This window comes from Acinonyx jubatus, chromosome A1 (assembly GCF_027475565.1).
Source record: "Acinonyx jubatus isolate Ajub_Pintada_27869175 chromosome A1, VMU_Ajub_asm_v1.0, whole genome shotgun sequence".
Classification (NCBI taxonomy): domain Eukaryota; kingdom Metazoa; phylum Chordata; class Mammalia; order Carnivora; family Felidae; genus Acinonyx; species Acinonyx jubatus.
Genome location: NC_069380.1, coordinates 66036048 through 66057084, shown reverse-complemented (window position 1 = coordinate 66057084; position 21037 = coordinate 66036048). Strand labels below are relative to the sequence as shown.

Genomic DNA, 21037 nt, shown 5'->3' with positions numbered 1-21037 from the left:
ATGTGTCTAATCACAACACGTCAGGCGTGCGCTGTTGTAGGGCAGAGTTGTGCTCCCATGGTAGCGGTTCTGTGAGGAAGGTGGGCGTGTGTGGGACACAGATTTGTGGAAAAGGGGTAGTGTGTCCTGAGAACATCGAGAAGTGTTGTGGATGCCCCTCAGTCATCCTGCCCCTCCCTGCTACCTCGTAGTGTTTGATACAGTCGTTCAAGACCATGTTCCTCCCCTTTTACATCTTAGCCAACCAACTTTCATACTTACCTCTTCTCCCCAGTCTTGTACTGCATGGACTTAGCTTCTCATTCCATTTCCTGGTTCCATGGCCACTTCTCTGCTGGCCTCTTCATGGGGCTTAGTTTCTGTCTGCTCTTTTTCCCCAAGCTAGCTCCTGTCTGCCCTACTTCCAATGTCAGGGAATTACACGGTTGGACAGTAGAGTTCTTCACTCATACTCAGTACAGGAATCCCTTCCAGACATTGCGCAGTGGGCAGTGTCTCTTATGCCTTCATACCGAAATACCAGAAATGTTGTATTAAGCCAGTTTTCTTTTGGGCAGTTTCTAGCCATCTGTATCGTGTGTGTGTGTGTGTGTGTGTGTGTGTGTGTGTGTGTGTGTGTGTGAGAGAGAGAGAGAGAGAGAAAGAGAGAGAGAGAGAACACAGCACATTGACTCCCCCCCTCACATGATGGCCTTGTGGTATTCAAAGACCACTGTCATGGACCCATTAAATATTTCAGAGAATTGTCTCTAGTTCCTAGGATGCCTTTAAATGGCAGGGTTTTCAGACCCTCTTCCATCTGGTCAAACTGAATGTGCCTTGGTTTATCAATGTCTTTATATTAATGTGGCTTCTAGAACTAGACCTACCATTCTAGGTTTGCTCTGGCCAGAGGTAGTATTTTAACACTTTGACAATTTAACAAATATTTTTGAGTGCTTACTACACTCTAGGTAATGTTCCAGACTAGGGGTTGGCAAACTGTGATCTGTAGGTCACATCCAGCCTACTGTCTGTTTTTGTAAATAAAGTTTTATTGGAATGAGGCTATGCTCATTCATTTGTATATTGTCTGTGGACTACAACAGTGGAGTCAAGTAGTTGCAACAGAGACTGTATGACCTGCAAAGCCTAAAATATCTATTTCTTTATTCCTATTCTATCTGTTTCTAGCCATAATTATGATCTAGTTCTTTACAGAAAATGTTTGCCTGTCCCTGGTCCAAATTTTCAGGATACAACAGTGAACAAGATAGGTAACAGTCCCTGCCTTCACTTGACTTAAATTCTAGTGAGAGAACAAATAATAAACAAGATAAATAGGTAAAACATAGTAGGTTATAAGTGCTAAGAAGAAAAAATGAGGCAGGGAAAGGGGTCAGGAGTACGTGTATGGGAAAGAGAGGTGGCAGTTTTAGCCAGGGTGGCAAGGGACAGCTTCACAGAGAAGTCCTGCACATTCTGGGGGAGTAGCCAGTGCAAGAGAGGAGGTCTGGAGGGCTCTGTTGGTCATTGGAGGTCTTTGGCTTTCCTTGGAGTGAAGTGGGGACCGCTGGAGAGTTTTGAGAAGAGACACGACATGGTCTGCTCAGGATTTAGTAAGATTATTCTGGCTGCTGTATTGAGAATAGACTGAAGAGCGCCATGGGCAGAAGCAGGGAGACCGGCAGGAGATTCCATGGTGGTTCAGGCAAGAGGTGAAAGTGGCTTTGACCAGGAGGATGGTGGGAGTGGCGGTGGTGTGGAGTTGGATTCAGGGAAGAGCTTATTCGAAGGTAGAGCTGGGCATCTTGGATATTAGGCTGTGGAACTTGAGAGGAAGAGACAGGCAGCGTTGCCTCTGGGTTCAGCCTGAGCACCTGGAAGGATGGAGTCGTCATGAAATGAGCTGCTGAAGGCTGCAGGAGGACCTGTTGGAGAAGAGCAGGAGTTTGGTTTTGATTATGTTAAGTTTGAGATGCCTGCTGCACACTTAAGTAGAGAGGTTGAGTAGGCAATTGGTCATGAGTCGGGGCTCAAAGGAAGAAGTCTGGGCTGGAGGTGAAATTTCGGTATCGTGAGCAGTGTGTGCAGTTGGGGTATATTGGACACACGGTCAACTGACGTCAGAGTCCCTGGGACTTATCCACACGCAAACCTCTGTTGTATCTATGTTTAAGTTTATTTTGTTGACGTCAGAGTTCAGCATCTCATTGTTGTCAGTTGGAAGTTCTTTGAAAACTTCTGTAGTCTGAATGCCAGAAAGGGCAAGTCTTGGAACAGTCCTGTGGGTTGTGGCTGATCCACTGATGAACACTGGGGAGTAGATTAAGTTGGCCACAGTTGTTGGGGGAGGTCATGTTATCTGTCTTATGGGAGTCCAGAGGTATTGTATCTACTGGGTAGTCATTATGAACAATCCTACAAAAAAGGAATTGAGGTTAGGTTGGCATGATTTCCCATTTTGTTAAGAAAAAAAATTATTTTAATAAAAAAAGTTTTTAGAAAGCGTGTGAGCAAGGAGAGGGACAGAGACAATCTTAAACAGGCTCCATACTCAGCACGGAGCCCGATGAGGGGCTCAATCCCACAACCCTGGGATGATGACCTGAGCAAAAATCAGAGTCGGATGCTCAACCCACTGAGCTACCCAGGTGTCCCATGCATGATTTCCTCTTAACACAAGCTGGCTCTTGTGAGGTCTTGCTTAAATGTACTTACAGATGCCTCCTTCAAAAGATTGTTGATGTGTATTATTTCTATTAAGCTTGCTAGTTCTCTTGTGTCGTAAGTTCTTACTAGTTAATACATAGCAGTATCCCAACCCTCACAAAAAATGAATTGCCTGGGCCCTCTGTAGGTAAACTTGAATTATCTCTGGGGGTGGAACCCAGGCATCAGTATTTCAAAAATATTCCCTGTGAGTTTCTGATGGACACTGATTAACAGTTTCCCAAAGTCCCAGTTTCAAGGACCACTGACTGATTAACAGTTTCCCAAAGATCACTTTTCTGTGCATATTTCCATTTTTCTGGTCAAGGGTCCTGAACTGCTCTCATCCTCAAAGCATGAGATCCTTTGCTGCAGGTTCCTCTCAGAGCACAAGAACTGGTACCATAGGGTGTATTTTCAACCCCAAGTGGACTCAGCAAGTGATTGGGGAGGAAGGGGGCTTGGTATATGGAAGTCTTAGAGATACTCAGTTCTTAGATCTTTATCTAACTCCTTGTTGAAGCTGGCTGTGTCCTCCTTTTGCCCAGACAGGACATCCGGGAGCTTGGAATTGAGTCAGGTCTGACTGTTTCCAGAGCACGAGCTTCCGCCTCCACGTTGCTGTGTTTATTTTTTCCTCCTGGTCAGACAAGGATGCCTGGATTGATTGAGTTTAGGAGGGCAATTGAGTGGCTATCCCACATTTGTCAATTAAAAGCCTGTGAATATAAAACTGCCCACTTAGGCGCCTGGGTGGCTCAGTTGAGCGTCCAACTTCAGGTCAGGTCATGATCTGACGGCTCCGGAGTTCCAGCCCTGTGTTGGGCTCTGTGCTGAGAGCTTAGAGCCTGGAGCCGGCTTCAGATTCTGTGTCTCCTCTCTCTCTCTCTCTCTCTCTCTGCCTCTCCACCACTTGCTCTTTTTAAAAAAAAATTTTTTTTAAAACTACCCACCTAATGAATTTTATTTGCAGATGTTTATTGGGACATTCTATTGGTCAGAAGGTGACTGAGATTGTATGATAAGCCCAATTGACCACCTCTTTTAAAGTCTTCTGTTGAAGCCATTCTTCACCAAGTGGCCCGTGTGCATTTCTGTCCTTAATGTAAGAATTTGTAGAAGGGAGATTTATTGATGGCCTAAAATTTTAGGCTGGGCCTTCTTCTCAGTGTCACAGAACCAAATGTGGTATTTATGAGAACTCTGAGTGTTCATTATATGCTATTTGTTCACCTGTAAAACAGATAAATGTATTTTTATTTTTAATTAGTTAATTTTAAACTTTATTTTGAGAGAGAGGGAAAGAGACAGCAGGAGGGAAAGAGACAGAGGGAGGCAGTTGTGGCGGGGGGGGGGGCAGAGAGAGGGAGAGAGGGAATGAATGAATCTGAAGCAGGTTCTGTACTATCAGCGCAAAGCCCAATGCTGGGCTTGAGCTTCCAAAACGTGAGATCATGACCTGAGCTGAAACCAAGAGTCAGATGCTTAACAGACTGAGCTGAGCCACCCAGGTTCCCCCCCCAGCCCCGACTCCCATTTTAAGTGAATTTTCCGTTATTCGGTTTCCCAGGAGAGAGCATCAGACTAGAGCCGGAGGACCTGGGTGCTAGTCCGTGATCATGTACTTATTAGTTGTGTGACCTTTGGCAAGACACATAATCATTTCAGGCTTCAGTATTCTACAAATTGGGAAAATTAAACTTAATCTCGGTATGTTCTCGAAGTTATGTTTTAAGTATAATAAACGAATAGAATTCTCTACACTTATTTTTCATCCCCACTTGTAGTCTGGCAGGGCAAGTCAGCAGGGAGGTGTTGTGGAAGTGGTGTCGTGTGTAATGTCCATCTCTGCTGCATGGAGAAGTGACCTGTTTGCAACTGCTCTGCAGAGATTAAGATCTATTAAAAAAAAAAGCCACAAAGGAGAATATAATTTATACCCAGAACTGGGCAACTAGCTGTGGAAGCACTTTGAAAATTATCAGGTGAGGGGCACCTGGGTGGCTCAGTCTGTTCAGTGTCTGACTTTGGCTCAGGTCATGATCTCACTGTTCTTGAGTTCGAGCCCCACATCAGACTCTGTGCTGACAGTTCAGAGCCTGGAGACTGCTTTGGATTCTGTGTCTCCCTCTCTCTGCCTCTCTCCTGCTCATGCATTCTCTCTCTCTCTCTCAAAAAATTAAAAACATTAAAAAAAGAAAGAAAATTATAAGGTGGTGGTAACTACATCCACCAGAAGTCTTCTAGAAAGCAGTTTCACAGCAGAGCAAAGTGGTTGAAACTGCTCAAGTCCTAGCTTCTGGCACCTGCCTTTCCGTTAATGGTGCCAACACCCTGATCTTGGACTCCAACCCTGCAGAGCTGTGAGAGACTACATTTTTGTTGTTTAAGTCACCCTGGCTGTGGTATTTTGTTGGGGAGCCCAAGCCGACCGAGGCACCCCACATGCCCCACGGAGGTCTTGGTTGGAGTTAGTGCCCTGGTTGTCATTGATCAGAGCTGTTTTGTTTTGTGGTCATTTGTGCGTTATTACACTGAGTCACTAAGGATTCTGACCCCACAGCCTTAACCTTCTACTTGACCTGCTTATTATAGACCTGCTGACTCCCAAATTTTGATTCAAATTCAGGTAAAAATCCCCGAAACTTTTCAGACTTGGTGGCCATCCCCTTCAGCCCTTCAGAGTACCTTACTCAGGAGGAGAAGGAGTTCTGTCCCTGGACAGGCAGGCGGGCGTTCCAAGGACCATTCCTGCTCTTGACGTTAGATCACTCACTACTGTTGCTGTTAGTGCCCCAGAACCAGGTTTGTGCATCCGGTGAAGGGCCGTCTAGTGTAAGTTAGGTTCTTTAAGGCGGTGAGATAACTCAGACTTGTGCTCTGAACTTTCTCTCTTACGTCTACATGCAAATTTAACCAAATGGTTTTGCTTCTGGGAAAGCCCCATGCAAGTCCTTCATGTATCCAGTATTAATATTGGGTAACAGATGGCCCGGTTCGCTGGCAAACCCGGAAGCCTCTTGCCTCTCCCCCTTTTGAATATGATGCATTTTACGGTTTTCCTTGAAACCAGTATCTTGAAGAGAAAATTAGTCCCTCTGAGTAAGCCAAATTAGGATCCTCTCCCTCCTTTCTCCTCTCTCTTTCTGTCTCTCTCTCTCTCTCTCCCCCTTGAGTGGATGTTGGTCATCTCTGCTAGGAGCAGCTCAGAAAGTGAATTGAAGTCTTGCAGGGAAATTCTTTGCGGCTGCCTCATCTGCACGGTTCCTCGCGAGGGCGGGATTCCTTTCCTGTAAGGGGGAGGCACCGGCTCTGAGAAGCTTCCAGGAAGGATGAGGTGCAGCAGGAAGGAATCCCACAGAGCAGCCGACTCACACGCGCTTTTGAAGAGGGAATGAATCGCCTTTGGCTTCTCGGAAGCCGCCCCCCCCCCCGCCCCCGCTTCCAGGGCAGAGCAGAGCGAGCAGCGCAGCGTGGCTACTAAACGTCAGGCCGCTGGGAAGGTGGTGCGTGAGGGGGCGGGGCTCGCCTCGGTCAGATGAAACTCGGACTGGAAAATTTGAGGTGAACCGGAGGCAGGCCAACATGAGCTAGCCGTGGGTCACGCAGACAGAAGGTCTGGTTCAAAGCCATTAACGCGGTTTCCTCTCTCACAGCAAATTCCTGGCAAGAATTTCAGGCGAGAGGTGGACTTGAGCGCGGCGCCCTGTGTGCTGAGGGGCTGCCCGCGCCAAGCCTGGTGGACACTGTAAAGACGAGGGAGGCCGGCGCGTTCTTCCAGGACCCTCGCCCCCAGGCGGGCGGCCGCGTGGCCGCAGCTCCTCCCCGTGGCTCCTGGGGAGCTGGTGGCGGCTGGGGGTCCCATGCCAAGCTTCCTGCCCGTTCTGTGCTCCCTTCCTCCTCCCGCCCCGTGTTCCCGCCCCGTGTTCCCGCCCCGTGTTCCCGCCCCGTGTTCCCGCCCGTCTCATGCTCTCTGGAACCATCTCTGCTCCCTCTGCCCCCTTGCATGCTCAGCCCCGTTTACTGGTTTCCACGGAAATCCATCGGCAGTGGGGTTTGGGGATTTTTGGAGATGGAGGTGGAGGAGTATTGGGTGGGCTTTGCCCCATTCCCCTCCATGTTCTCTCAGTTCCCTTCCCTCTCTGATGTCCCCCCCATCGTGGGCACAGCCCTTCTGATCACTCCAGGACTTTGAGCAGTTTTCCATCTTACTGTGTCAGTTCCTGCAGAGCTACCTCAACCGTGATAATGTTTGCCTCCGGCCGAGGAAACAGGCGCAGAGGTTGAATCTTGCGCCCAGAGTAACGCGACTTAGTAAATGGAGCGGACGGGGCTGTGTGGCCAGCTTCAGCGGCAGAAGTCACATGCAGAGGTCCTTGGAAGGCAGAAGAGGGAGAGTTACATTCAGGCGTGGGTTAGCATCAGGAGCTGGTGTGGTGCAGGAACGCCTTCTGGGGACAGGTGGTGCTTGTAAAACTGCATGGTGTTTTAGTTTGTGCAGAAATTCTCCTTCCTGTCCTTAAATCCCTAAAAGAAGCGCACCTCCAGAAGCATATTGCATTACAGACAATGACTTCTTTCCCTGGGCTTAGCGATCCCGTGTGGATATTCAGGCTCTGCCTTGACTTCAGACGTGGCCCCTGGCTCCTGATGGATTTTATCAGCCTTGGGTCCGATTGTAGAGAAAAGGATTTGTGTTCTTTGTTATCCGGGTCTCCTAATAGGCCACCATCCTATGTGTTATTCTGGCATCTTTGTTCTTTAAGGATGTACATGGTTTGGTGTGCCAGCCTTTCTCCTACCCCCGCCCTGGCCACAAAAGGAAAAGAAACCCTACTTTGATTGGGTAGGAAATCAGATTAATAATAACATTTTTTGATTGCCTGATGTCCTAGAGCTGTCGCCAGTCTCTGTTGTTGTTAATTTTTCTTTTCACCTGTACCATGTGGTTCTAACTCTTGGTTTGCCCAGGACAGCCCTGGTTTACATCCTTTATCACACTGTCATTGTTAACAGCACTTCCTTTTACTCTTCAGAGGGTCTTAGATCGGGTGATAAATAATATCGCTTTAACTGAGCTGAAGTTCATATTCCATAAAATATGCCCCTCACCCTGCCATGGACCTTGGGCAACAAATGTGGTCAAGAGTGATGCCAATATTTGCTAAACTTTTACGAGGAGTAATCGCTAATCAAAACCTATGATCACCCCCACCTAAGCGGTTACCCTTGGACCTGTGACCTGTGCTTTATGCGTAAGAATGACGGCTGTGAAAGTTACAGGGAGAGCGTGTGGTCCTGGAGGCGGCCCTTCACAGACCAGGCTGCAGGAGTGTTGACAGGAACGTCTGATGGGTGGTCCATTTCGTGCGGGCTGGAGGGACAATACCCAAAGGGGTCTCCCAGGGTGTATGTGAGTCCAGCCGTTGTAGTCAAGCACTTAGCTTCGCAGTGTGAGACAGAGCAAGCTGGACAGGAGGCCGCGACCAGGGGTCTGTGCTGAGCTGTCTGGGAACCAGGAAAGTCCCCCAAGGTGACACAGACCTTCACTGTCATGGCTGGCTTGGCTGATCACCTGGTTCCAGAACTTTTGGGTGGGCTGATGCCTGAGGGGCCCTACACTTGGGGTCTGCGGAGCTGATGGAGGCTGAGAAGTGGTGCGTTTGTACTTCACCATGGCCAATTAACTGTGTGTGCTCTTGGCCAGATCCAGTCCGAGCCAGTTTCTGTATTCATCGATGGAACATACTGCTTACTAGTAACTCTGTGGGTGGACAGGAGGGGTCCTGAAGCCCAGCCACCGCTCCCAGATTCCCTCATTCACTCCCTTCTCCAGGACACTACAGGACAATCTTTTCTGACCTCTGCTCAATTAGAAGCAAATGCTTAGTGTTTCGCCCTTTTTCTGTAAGTGCCTTAGACCTTAGGGCTTCCTACTAGCTGTTCTTTTTGCTTGGAACACGCTGACCCTGCTCTCGTCCTTGGGGTCTTGGTCCACGCCTGGCCTCTGAGAGCCCGGCCTCCTCTCCCTAGCCAGCCTAGCCATCCCGTCCTCAGCCACATACATCTCTTTGCTTTATTTTCTGTCTGATCATGGTCATTGTTCTGAACCTCCCTTAGTTTGGTTGTCCCCTGCTTCCCTTCCTGAGTGTGAGCTCTGTAGAAGATGCTATCTGTGGTCTAGAATCTAGAAAAGTGCTTGTCCCGTGGTGGACAAGCACTTAAGACTTCATTTGAATTAGTGAATGTTAAAATTCCTGTTTCTTACAGTCCTGTTGTTGAGATTCCTGGTTTAAAAAAAAAAAAGTTGTGGGTTGCATTTTTTTTTTAATTTTTAAAAATTTTAATTTTTTAAAAAAATTGTTTTTAATGTTTATTCATTTTTGAGAGAGAGAGCGCAAGCAAGGGAGGGGCAGAGAGAGAGGGAGACACAGAATCCGAAGCAGGCTCCAGGCTCTGAGCTGTCAGCACAGAGCCCGACATGGGGCTTGAACCCACTAACCATGAGATTGTGACCTGAGCTGAAGTCAGACGCTTAACCTGTTGAGCCACCCAGGTGCTCCCCCCCACCGCCCCCCCCCCCCCCCCGCCTTTTTAATTAATAAAGTTGTCGCACACATGCTGTGCTTTGAGAGCGTTGGAGGGCTGCTTCTGCAGGGATGAGGGAGGAAGATGTCATTTGGCTCTGGCCTCTTTGGAGGGAGAAAGGAGGTGCATCTCCTCTGCTCCTGGGTTACACAGTTGGGTGCTCACTGTTGTTCTCCACTCTTGCAGGGCTTATGTGGGAGGAGCCGTCTGTCTTCCCTCTGAGTCCCCTTCCTCCTGATGAAGTGCCGGTGACCTTCATGGAGGGATGAGGAGCAGAGGGGCTTGCTAGAGGGACTCGGATTTGCCTGGGAACGGCATTCAGATGGCTGGGGTTGATTTAGGATGGGGGACAGAGGACGGATGGGAACCAGGGGTGACAGGCCGTGTGTAAAGTATCTCCGTGTGGTATTCCCTTCACTTACTGACTAAACCCGCTTGTGTTGTTTTCAGTTGCCTTTTTTTTTCCCCACCACTGAATTTTTGTGGTTATAGGAAACGTTTTTCAAAGCGAATGGGAGGAGATCCTAAGATTATTAAGAAAGCTGTTTTAGCATGTCCTGAGATTCCCTATGGAGTTTTCCCTCTTCTGCTTCCTACGGAGTAAGCCCTTTAACAGACCATGTACAGAAGCTTTTCAAAGGATATTTTTGTTCTTTCTGAATACGCAGCTATTCAAGCTGAGGGTTGGTATGTTTGTAGTTGACCTAATGTTTCAAAGAATGAACTAGTTTAGCTGGAATTTTCCTAAAAGCTGTCCCATTGACATAGTATTGCCTAAATAGAAAAGTGTATGATTTATAATTAGCTTTTCCCCCCTTAACTCTGAATAACAGGCGGAGAGGTTCTTACATTTTAACTTGGTGTTATCGTTTTTGGACAGCTGTTCTCCATGTTGTGTATAAAATACGGTACACACCGGTCTTCTTTTTTCTGGTCCAATTGTTTTTGCTTGTCAGCAGTGGCCAACGCATTCCGTATTCCAGGTCTGGAATCACTGCCAAGAGCTCTAAACCGATGCCTAGAAGAGAGATGGAAGGGGATAGTCCTGGAGGACTGATTTAGTGTGGAAGAGCGGTTTCAAGTTCAGGGCCAGCCCGAGCAAGCAAGCACCCGGCGACGAGCAAGCAAGCACACCTTCACTTCTGCCTCGGGGCTGCGAGAGCCTTGTATGTTTTGTTTGTGGACTTTAAGCAATCTGTTATTACCTTGTGGATAATTACCAGAAATATGAAATTATATGTGTTTATTAACCTTTGCCTTTTCTCCTAAATCTAGGGTGGGGACATTATAAAAATTAAAGGAAAAACTAGGCTCTACTATGTTAATTTGTTATTGTGTTTACTTGAAGTAAAATCTTAGCTGTGTAACCACCTGCCCTTTCCCTCCACACTTCGTACCGTTTGCCAAAAAATAATTTTGGATTGTACGGCAACCCAGGCAAGGGGCTGACGTCTCCATCAGTGTTCCACTGGGGCCTTAAATAATAAAACTCGTTTTGCTGTGTGATGATCTAGAGAGAAATCTGATGGCCAGGCCAGAGGAGAAGGGAGCTTGGGCAGAAATAATAGCCCAAGCAGACACGTTAATAAAATCCTGGCATCAGCTGGAAAAAGCCTGGAGAGAGCAAGAGGGTCTGTGGTGCTAAACCAAGTTCTAGGCCCCCGTTCACTCAGTAGAACAGAAGGACACGCACCAAATACTACCTCTGGATGTGTTGCCTTTAATTTTAACTTTTTGTATTTTTACTGATCTACTTCTTCAGGGAATTGAAGGCATGACTTTGCCTGATAGGTGGGCCTGAAGAGTCATGACCCCAAGGGAGGGGACAGGCACAAAAGGAAGCAATAACGAGAGATGCCATTCAGGACTTCACACCCAAGCCAAGCTGACAGAGCTTCCGCAAGGCTGGGCAAGCTGGAGCTGCCCCTGAAATTAGGCCTGGGATCCGTGAAGGCTGAAAGAGTCACCAGGAAAAGAAAATGTTTAAGGACCATAACACCACATGCTGTTTGGAGACTTCAGGAAAAAAAAAATGTTGGGAAGTTTTTGGGGAGATTTCCAAATCTAAATGACTTTTGAATTAGAGAAAACTGATGGCAGTAGATACTTCTTCCTGAAGTTTTTGGGCTAAATATCTGCCTTTCTTTTTTTGAAAGCAGAAAATCAATGAGTTCACACATTGGGTGTATGTGTGTTATTTCTGGGTTAAGTGGAAGGTGTGTAGATTTGTCTAGCATGTGCTGTTCGCTATACCAGGCACTTGGGAGGAAGTGAAAAAAGTAGAAACAACCTGTGGCCTGGTGGGGCTTCTTGTCAACTCCGAGTAGAGGGGATTGCTCTTGGAGCTCATGTTTGCTTATGGAATTTGTAGAATTTCAAGAGAGGCTGGGCCGGGCGCTGCCTGTGAAACGTTTGTCTGAGGCACACGAACGTGGAAAACCTTGTGAGTGTATTTCACCACAAACACCCGATGTGCCCCCTGCTAACGTTCTTCTCAGCTGAACCCTAAGAGCATCTCCCCCAAGGAAGCTCCCTCAGGTGTGTCCTTGACGTTAACCAGCCTGTGCTCTTTGAGTGCGGTCAGTAATTTAGATTTCTCAGCAGTTCAGATTCAAATGGCTTTTTCTTAGTGGGCAGAGCTTGCTTGGAAAACTTGGGTGGATGGGAGCTTCTTGGCTGTGGGGCATGTTTTCCAGGATTTTGGCTAATGGTGATGGAGGGCAGACAGAGTCCTGTTCCCCTCCTGCAAGTTCGTGCGAAGCCACACCACGCGTAGGCCCACTGTCTGTCCTGTAAAAAGAAAAGGATGGATAATAAACAAATGAACGAACAAACATTTAAAAAAAATAGAAAAACAACCTAAAGTTTTTGTTAAATATCTTGAGAGAGGGAGAAAGAGCACGCGTGAGGAGGGGAGGGGCAGAGAGGGAGAGAGAGAATCCCAAGGTGACAGCACAGAGCCTGTTGCGGGGCTCGATCTCACGACCGAGATCATGAGCTGAGCCAAAATCAAGAGTTGGATGCTGATCCGACGGGGCCACTCAGGTGGCCCAAAGTTAAGTAAGCTTGAACTTCAACCCAAGACAGTCCCACTGCATTCCAGAGCGTCTCAAAGTATCGTTGGGGGTTACTATCAAGTTCTCATCTGCTTCCTGCAAATCCAGGACAAATAGTGGTATTCCAAGGGCTAAGGTGATACAAATATTTGCCGAGGTTTTATAGGCAAACCATTTGTTGATCATCGGTGTGGCCTCGGGGAGTACACAGTCTCCGTGGGGGTTTCTTTCTCAAGAACAGCGTGGCTGGTGGAGGGACTGTGAACCCAGGGCTCCCATGTGACCTTTGTGCTCTCTCCTCCTAGGCCAGCTGCCACGGTTTCCGTGCGGCGGCAGTGACCGTCTTTGCCAATCTCACTGTTGACAGCCCCGTCCTCTGACTCAGGGTGGCAGATACTGTTGTTGATAGAAGCCGGCCGGCCCGTATCACATTGCACACACTAATGTAATCTGTCTGCAGTTGTCTTGGCATTCATTTGCGAGCTGTGCTTTAAGACTGGAGTTAATCATAGGTCTGAGGTGAACTTTGTCACAGGTCAAGAGAGGCAGGCCAGCTGGCTGTTTTCTCGGTTGGGGCTTTTATGCTGTGTCTGCCACTGCTCACGATTTGGTCACCGTCTCTGAGGCATCGGAAAGGAGAGCCTCTCCTGTGGGGGGCTCTGCCTAGGACCCTCACTCCTGCAAATGTGGTCCGCAAGCCAGGCCCATTGCCAGCACCTGGTGCTTGGAAATGCAGAGTCTCAGGCCGGGCCCCAGATTTAGCGAATCAGAATTCGCGTCTTAACAGATCCCACGCGATGCACCTGTGTGGACATAGGCCGGGCTCCTGTCGGTTGAAGCTGGGTTGCTACGTCCTCCAGGTTTGGGTGGGTGGGAAGAGGGGGAGTGTGGAGAGGTGTGTACAGTTTTAAGGCCTGAGTCCTGCATGTGAGTGGCACGTATTCCCTCCTCTCCGGTGCCACATGGTTACACCTAACTGTAAGAGGAGGCTAGGAAATAGAGTCAGACCCTGAGTAGGCAATAAGGGGAGAGGGGGAGAGACTCCCAAATGGGCCAGGGAGTGGATTAGGTGGGCTGTGCTGTGGGTGTGGTTCATTGCTCAGCAGATGCCCATCTGTGCTTCCGCTGCTCCTTTTCAAGGGCTTTTTCTTTCTTTCCCTTTGTTTTATAAAAGTTTATAGGTAAACTTTTTAAAAGCTTATTTACTTTGAGAGAGAGCGCACGAGTGGGTAGGTAGGGGCAGAGGGAGCAGGAGAGAGAATTCCAAGCAGGCGCCGTGCTGTCAGTGCAGAGCCCGATGTGGGGCTCAAACTCCCTGACTGTGAGATCACGACACGAGCCAAGGTCAAGAGTCGGACACTTAACCGACTGGAGCCACCCAGGCGCCCCTCTAGTGCTTTTTCTTTCCTTTCTTTTCCATGCCTTAAATTTGTTTGAGAGCATGGAGGAGAGGGGCAGAAGAAGAGAGAGAGAAAATATTAAGCAGGCTCCGTGGTCAGCAGGGAGCCCGACTCGGGGCTCAATCCCATGACCCTGGGATCATGACTTGCGCCAAAATCAAGAGTCAGACCCTCAACCCACTAAGCCACTCAGGTGCCCCTCTAGTACTTTTTCTTTTAATATTTTTATTTTACTTATTTTCTGAGTGAGAAAGTGCGCCAGCATGCGCTAGCTGGGGAGGGGTGGGGGGAGAGAATCCCAAGCACTGACAGTGCAGAGCCTTATGTGGGGCTCAAACTCATGAACCGTGAGATGATGGCCTGAGCTGAAATCAGGAGTTGGATGCCTAACCCATTACGTCACCCAGTGCTCTTCTAGTGCTTTTTCTTAGATCACTAGATTAATTAAACTATTTAAAAAGTATATTTACTGATGATTAGAGAAAAACAATACTAATTTGGTTCCTAACTACAAATGGCATTGATTTAATAGTTGGATGACTCACTTTTATAGAGAAAATACCCAACATCTAGGACCCACACAGATGGGATTTTCTTCTCGTTTCCCTCTCTCCCTCTTTTTTATGATGGAGAATGACCAGCATATTTTACAGTAGAGGGAACAGTGTAATGAACCCCTGAGTACCATCTATGAGTGTCTGCAGTTTTCAGCTCATGGCCAGTCTTGCCCCTGTTCTGTTCTTGACCTGGATGTTTGTGTCTTTTTTTTTTCTTTTTTTGGTAAGGCTGATGTGTGAACAATTGTGTTATGGGCTGAATTGTGTGCCCCCAGAACTCATGTTGGAACCCCAGTGCCTAGTACCTCAGAAAGTGATGGTATTTAGAGAAGGGGCTTTTAAAGAGGTGATTAAAATGAAGACAGTAGGGTGGGTCCTAATCCAATCTGACTGGTGTCCTTAGAAGAAGAGAAAATTTGGACACACGTAGATGGTGCCTGTACACAGAGGAAAGGCCATGTGAGGATACAAAGGAGGCCATCTGCAAGCCAATGAGAGAGGCTTCGGAGGAAATTAACTCTGCCAGCACCTTGATCTTGGACGTGTAGCCTCCAGAGCTGTGTGAGAAAGTAAATTTCTGTTGTGTAAGCCATCTTGTCCGTGGTGTTTTGTTATGCAGCCACAGCAGCCTTATATGAATAGTGTTGCTGTTTCTTTTCTCTTTCTTTTTTTTTTTAAAGGGAAGGTAGCAAAACATGCTTTTCTTAATAGGTCACTGTAAACATTCCTTATGTGATTTTCACAAGTATTTCTAGGAAATGGTCAATATATGATTATATGTAACATACACTGTTAAGTTATCCATTGTACCTCTCATTTAACATCAGTTTTTTAAGCTTATGTCATAAAAGAGGCATGGAATGTTACACAAAATAAAGGCATTGCTTAGAGAATTATAAGGTTAGCCTCCTTGCAACTTCCACCTAAGTTCCAGAATAAGATTTTGCCAGCTTTTCTTTCCCACCTGTCCCCATATCCTGTCCCAGTCACAAGCCCTTTCCGTCCCTCAAAAAGAACTAAAAGTTGCCTTCAAACTCTCCATGGTATTTTTTAAGTCTTAATAGGCATATATTTTTTTGTCATAATTTTTAAATATTTATATATTTTTTAATTTAATTTTTAAAAATTTACATCCAAATTAGCATATAGTGCAATAATGATTTCAGGAGTAGATTCCTTAGTGCCCCTTACCCATTTAGCCCATCCCCCATCCCACAACCCCTCCAGCAACCCTCTGTTCTCTACATTTAAGAGTCTCTTCTGTTATGTCCCCCTCCCTGTTTGTATATTATTTTTGTTTCCCTTCCCTTATGTTCATCTGTTTTGTCTCTTAAAGTCCTCATATGAGTGAAGTCATATGATTTTTGTCTTTCTCTAATTTCACTTAGCATAATACCCTCCAGTTCCATCCATGTAGTTGCAAATGGCAAGATTTCATTCTTTTTGATTGCCAAGTAATACTCCATTGTGTGTGTGTGTGTGTGTGTGTGTGTGTGTGTGTGTGTGCGTGTGTGCGTGTGCGTGTGTGCGTGCATACACATACACACACCCCACATCATCTTTATCCATTCATCCATCGATGGACATTTGGGCCCTTTCCCTACTTTGGCTATTGTCAATAGTGCTACTATAAACATGGGGGTGCATGTGTCCCTTCGAAACAGCACACCTGTATCCCGTGGATAGATGCCTAGTAGTGCAGTTGCTGGGTCTAGGGTAGTTCTATTTGTAGTTTTTTTTGAGGGCCCTCCATACTGTTTTCCAGAGTGGCTGCACCAGCTTGCATTCCCATCTTTTGTTGTAATTTTTAAGAAGATTTTCTTTTTGAGTAATCTCTACATGCAGCGTGGGGATCGAACTCACAATGATCCCCGACCCGAGAAAAAGAGTCGCATACTCTACCAACTAAGCCAGCCGGGTGTCCCTGCTTTGTCTTACAAAAACAAACAAACAAAATTATTGTTTTGAGGAGGTAGGGGGAGAGGGGGAGAGAGAGACAATCCAAGCAGGCTCAGTGCTGTCAGCGCAGAGCCCCACATGGGGCTCGATCTCATGAACCATGAGATCATGACCTAAGCGGAAAGCAAGAGCCAGACGCTAAGCTGACTGAGCCACCCAGGTGCCCAAATTCTTTGGATTCTTTAATTCTGAACCATATAATCATTCTTCATGAAAATACATATTCAACACCTTCTCTGCCCCAGGCAATAGCCTGGGCACTGGGGAGAGAAAGTAATGGGCTTCTTTCACAGGATTTAAAGCTCAGTTTTGTGGAGTAAATTTCTAAAAGTTAAAAAAAAAAAGGATGGTTTGAGGCAAAGGATACTCTGGCTTTGTAGGTTTAGTCACATATTCCTGAATTGTTTTAAAGAAAAATTGGATCAGTTTGAGATATTACAGTCTTGTAAATGTGTCTGTTAACTCATAGCCCAGCCAATATTGGAATGAACCCCCCCCCCCATATATATATTAGAACATACATATAAAAATTGGGTCTGGCCTGGTACCTTCAATTTATTCTAATTGTGACTCTCGGCAAGGCTGATGGTTTCCCAGCATGATTTACTGCTGGGTTTTCTGAGCATGTTGGCTGCTTATCTGCAGCAGTGAGGTCGGGTCAGGTTTTCTCCTCAAAGGTGCCCCTGACTTGAATCCTACCTTCTTCGTGGTGGCGTGGCAAAGCCCAGGTGCTCACCTTCCCTCCACCAAGAGTTCTTTCTCCTCATGCATGTTGCTGCTGTCACTTTGCATAGCTGTCTGGAGCCTTAGCCTGGTTCTACCTTGAGCCAGTGGGCAGTAGTGACGTGAACTGACAGGAACACCAGGGCCTGGTGTCCTCATTCAGTAGCTGGTCTGCTGGGCAGTGTCCACAATCCCTGCTCTCTGCTCTTCCCTCAGACATCTATCTACTGTTCCTTTCTGGGTTTCCTTGGGCCAGGTTCCCCAGAAGCCTGGGATTTTGGTCCTAGTTCAGTCATTTAACTGACCTTGATGTTTGATGTCTTAGGCCGGGTTTTCTCTCTGGGGCTCACGGGCTGCACCAGATTTTCTAAGGTGTGTTCTCTAACACCCTGTGATTAAAGAATCATTTACCACCCACCTTCATATGACTCTCTTGTCTGGAAGCATAATTAAATCTCCATGCAACTCAGACCAAACCAGTGAGGAGAGCTTGTTTAAAATGTAGATTGTCTGGGCACCTGGGTGGCTCAGTTGGTTAAGCGTGTGACTCTTGGTTTCGGCTCGGGTTATGATCTCATGGTTTGTGAGATCGAGTCCCGCATCGGGCTCCACACTGACAGCACGGATCCTGCTTGGGATTCTGCCCCCACCTCTTCTCTCTCTGCCCCTCCCCCTGCTCACGCGTGCAAGCTTGCTCTCAAACTTAATAAAATGCAGATTCTCCGTTTCTGCCTCAGATCTTGGGAAACAGAACCCCAACGAGTGGGGTCTGAGTTTATTTTTAATAACTTCTCAGGTGATTTCATTGTAGGTTAAATGTGGCAACTGCGTCCTAGAATTAGAGCATGTGGTCACAAGGCAAAGGGAGGGAGCTTTTACCATATTTTCCTGGTCTTTGCTTCCGGCAGAAGTGTTCACAATGACAGTGATGGGCTGGTGGGCACCAGGTCTGGGACTATAGTTTTGTATTAACTGAGGTGAGGACGAGGAGACCATGGGGGAAAGAGGCAGAGTGGAGGGGCCAGTGGGGAGCTGACCTTGAGGCCAGAAGGAGCTAAGGAGGTGGTGTCCTGAGACGGGAGCATCTGGTCTTGAGCTCTGGGGAGAGTGTCCCCTGCACAGAAGCTGGCCCCAACGACCTGGAATTCAGGCAGACCTCACAAGTGAAGGGCGCAACCCTCCATAAGACTGCCCAATTTTCAGACACCTCTCTTCAGTTGCAGATTCGCGGGATCCCCAGGCCGCCTTCATTTCTGACCCAACTGGCTATAAAGTCTGTTCCCCAAACCCACTTAGGCTCAGTAATTTGCTACAACATGCAACTCAGGAAAGGGCTGTACTTACAGTGTCAGATTTATTATAGCAAACGGATACAAATTGGAACCAAAGGGAGGGTGAGGTCTGGGACGGTCCCAGACTTGAAGCGTTCTTATCTTATCCCTGTGGAGTCGGGACGTGTCACTCTTCATTTCATCAGTGTGTGACAGTATTCAGAATACTGCCAACCAGGGAAGTTCCCCCAAGCTTTGGTGTCAGAATTCCTGTTGTGGTTCGATCATGTGGGCATCATCAGTAGACTCACTGATGATGCTATTGATTTCCATCTCCAGCCTCCTCTCACGGGGATTGGGCTGGTGTCCTGTCACTTATAGGCTCAACCCTCTGGTCACGTGGTTGGTCCTTGGAGCTTTGCTAGTTCCTATCCTGAGTCATCTGTTAGCATAAATTCTTTTGGGGCCACCATGAGTCACCCTTGTTAGCATAAACCATCAGGGCCCATACTCTTGTTGCTTATAAAATTCCGGGGATTTAGAGGAGCCAGGACAAAGTCCAGGAACTGGGGACAAGTGCCAGCCAAAGTCTTTTTTCCACCCAGCTTTGAGGCATAATTGACAAAACTATAAGGTATTTAAAGAGTACAGTGTGTTGATTTAATATATGCATACGTTGTGAGAGGAATCTCCCACCCTTTAGTTAATTAACACATCCATCGCCTCATAATTACACCTCCCCCCCCTTGTTTTAGGGAGAGCATTTGAGTTCTCTCCTGGCAAATTTCCGTGATACGGTACGGTGTTATCAACCATAGTCACCACGTTACGCATTAGAGCCCCAGCCCTTACTCATTTCATAGCTGCAAGTATGTACCCTTTTTCTAGTCTCTTTATTCCCCCTCCACCCCCTCACCCACACTTCTGTTTCAGTGACTTCAACTTTGTTTTAGATTCTACATACAAGTCTCTGTGACTTATTTCATGTAGCGTAATGCCCTCCACGTCCATCCATGTTGTCAGAAATAACAGGATTTCCTTTTTTAAAAAGGTTGAATAACATTTCATTGTGTGTGTGTATACATAACACGTTTATATATGTACACACAACACCACATCTGACGTGAATACTGTGGTGAACATGGGAGTCCAGATTTCTCTTTGAGGTAATGATGTCATTTCCTTTAGGTACAGAGGTGGGATTGCTAGACCAAGGGGTGCCTGCATCCTTAGTTTCTTGAGGATCCTCTTTTTCTAGAGTGGCGATACCAGTTTATGGCCCTACCAGTGGTATATGAGGGTTCCTTTTCCTCCACATTCTCTCCAACACCTGTTACCTTTTTTTTTTTTTTTTTGTCTCTTTGATAGTGGCCATGCTAATAGGTGTGAGGCGATACCTCGTGGTTTTGATTTGCATTTCCCTGATGATGAATGATGTTGGCCATCTTTTCATGTACGAATGAATCTATTGGCCATCTGTATGTCTTCAATAGAAAAAATGTTCAGATCCTTGGCTCATCTTTTATTTTATTTACTTAATGTTTTTATTTATTTTTGAGCAGGCATGAGTGGGGGAGGGGCAGAGAGAGAGGGAGACACAGTATCTGAAGCAGGCTCCAGGTGCTGAGCCATTAGCACAGAGCCCAGTGCAGGGCTCGAACCCACGAGCTGTGAGATCATGACCTGAGCTGAAGTCGGACTCTTAACCGACCGAGCCATCCAGGCACCCCTCCTCTGCTCATTTAAAAAAAAATATTTTGGGGGCACCTGGGTGGCTCGGTCGGTTAAGCATCCGACTTCGGCTCAGGTCACAATCTCACTGTTTGTGAGTTGGAGCCCCGCATGGGGCTCTGTGCTGACACTCAGAGCCTGGAGCCTGCTTCAGATTCTGTGTCTCCCTCCCTCCCTCCCTCCCTCCCTCCCTCTCTCTCTCTCTCTCTCTCTCTCTCTCTCTCTCTCCCCCTTCCCCGCTCACGCTCTGTCTCTCAAAAATAAATAAATGTTAAAAAATAAAAAAGAATTTTTAAGTAATCTCTATATCCAACACGGACTTGAACCCATAACCCCCAGATCAAAAGTTGCATGTTCCACCGACTAAGCCAGCCAGGCACCCCCTTCTGCTAATTTTTCAATCAAATTATTTCTTTGCTGTTGAGTTGTAGGAGTTCTTTATATATATTGTATGTTAAACCCTTGTCAGATATGTGATTTGTAAATATTTCCTCCCATTCAGTAGGTTGCCTTTTCATTTTGTTGATGATTTCCTTTGCTGTGTGGAAACTTTTTTTTTCTTTATTGAAGTGTAGTTGACATACAGTATTCTTAGTTTCAGGTGTACAACATAGTGATTCAGTATTTATATACATTAGGAAGTGATCCAAGTGACCAAGATAAATTTATTCAAGTGACTAAGATTTATCCAAATGACTAAGATAAATTTATCTACCATCTGTCACCATACAAAGTTGTCATATGTTATTAGCTATATCTCCTATAGTATACATTGTGTCCCTGTGTCTTACTTTATGACTGGAAGTTTATACCCTTTTATCCCCTTCCCCTACTTTGCCCATACTCTCATCCCCTCCACTCTGGCAGCAACCATCTGGTTCTCTGTAGCTGTGAGTCTGTTTTGTCTTGTTTTATTTTAGAGTGCACGCTAGAAGGGGAGAGGGGCAGAGGGAGAGAGAGAATCTCAAGCAGGCTTAGTGCAGAGCCTGAAGTGGGGCTTGATCCCAAGACCCTGGGATCATGACCTGAGCTGAAATCAAGAATTGCTGCTCAACTGGCTG

At 46.8% G+C, this 21037-nt stretch overlaps 1 protein-coding gene and 1 long non-coding RNA gene across 3 annotated transcripts in view; one reads left to right on the top strand and one right to left on the bottom strand.

The window, feature by feature from the left end:
• The window catches only part of ABCC4 (ATP binding cassette subfamily C member 4), a 370199-nt gene that overhangs the window by 121980 nt on the left and 227182 nt on the right, over positions 1–21037 (top strand). The window lies entirely within an intron of this gene.
• Positions 1595–3925, bottom strand: LOC128314523 (uncharacterized). The gene is made up of 2 exons (XR_008296264.1): positions 3645–3925; positions 1595–1910 (listed from the first exon to the last, which is right to left on the bottom strand). It is a non-coding gene; the product is annotated as an uncharacterized LOC128314523 (long non-coding RNA).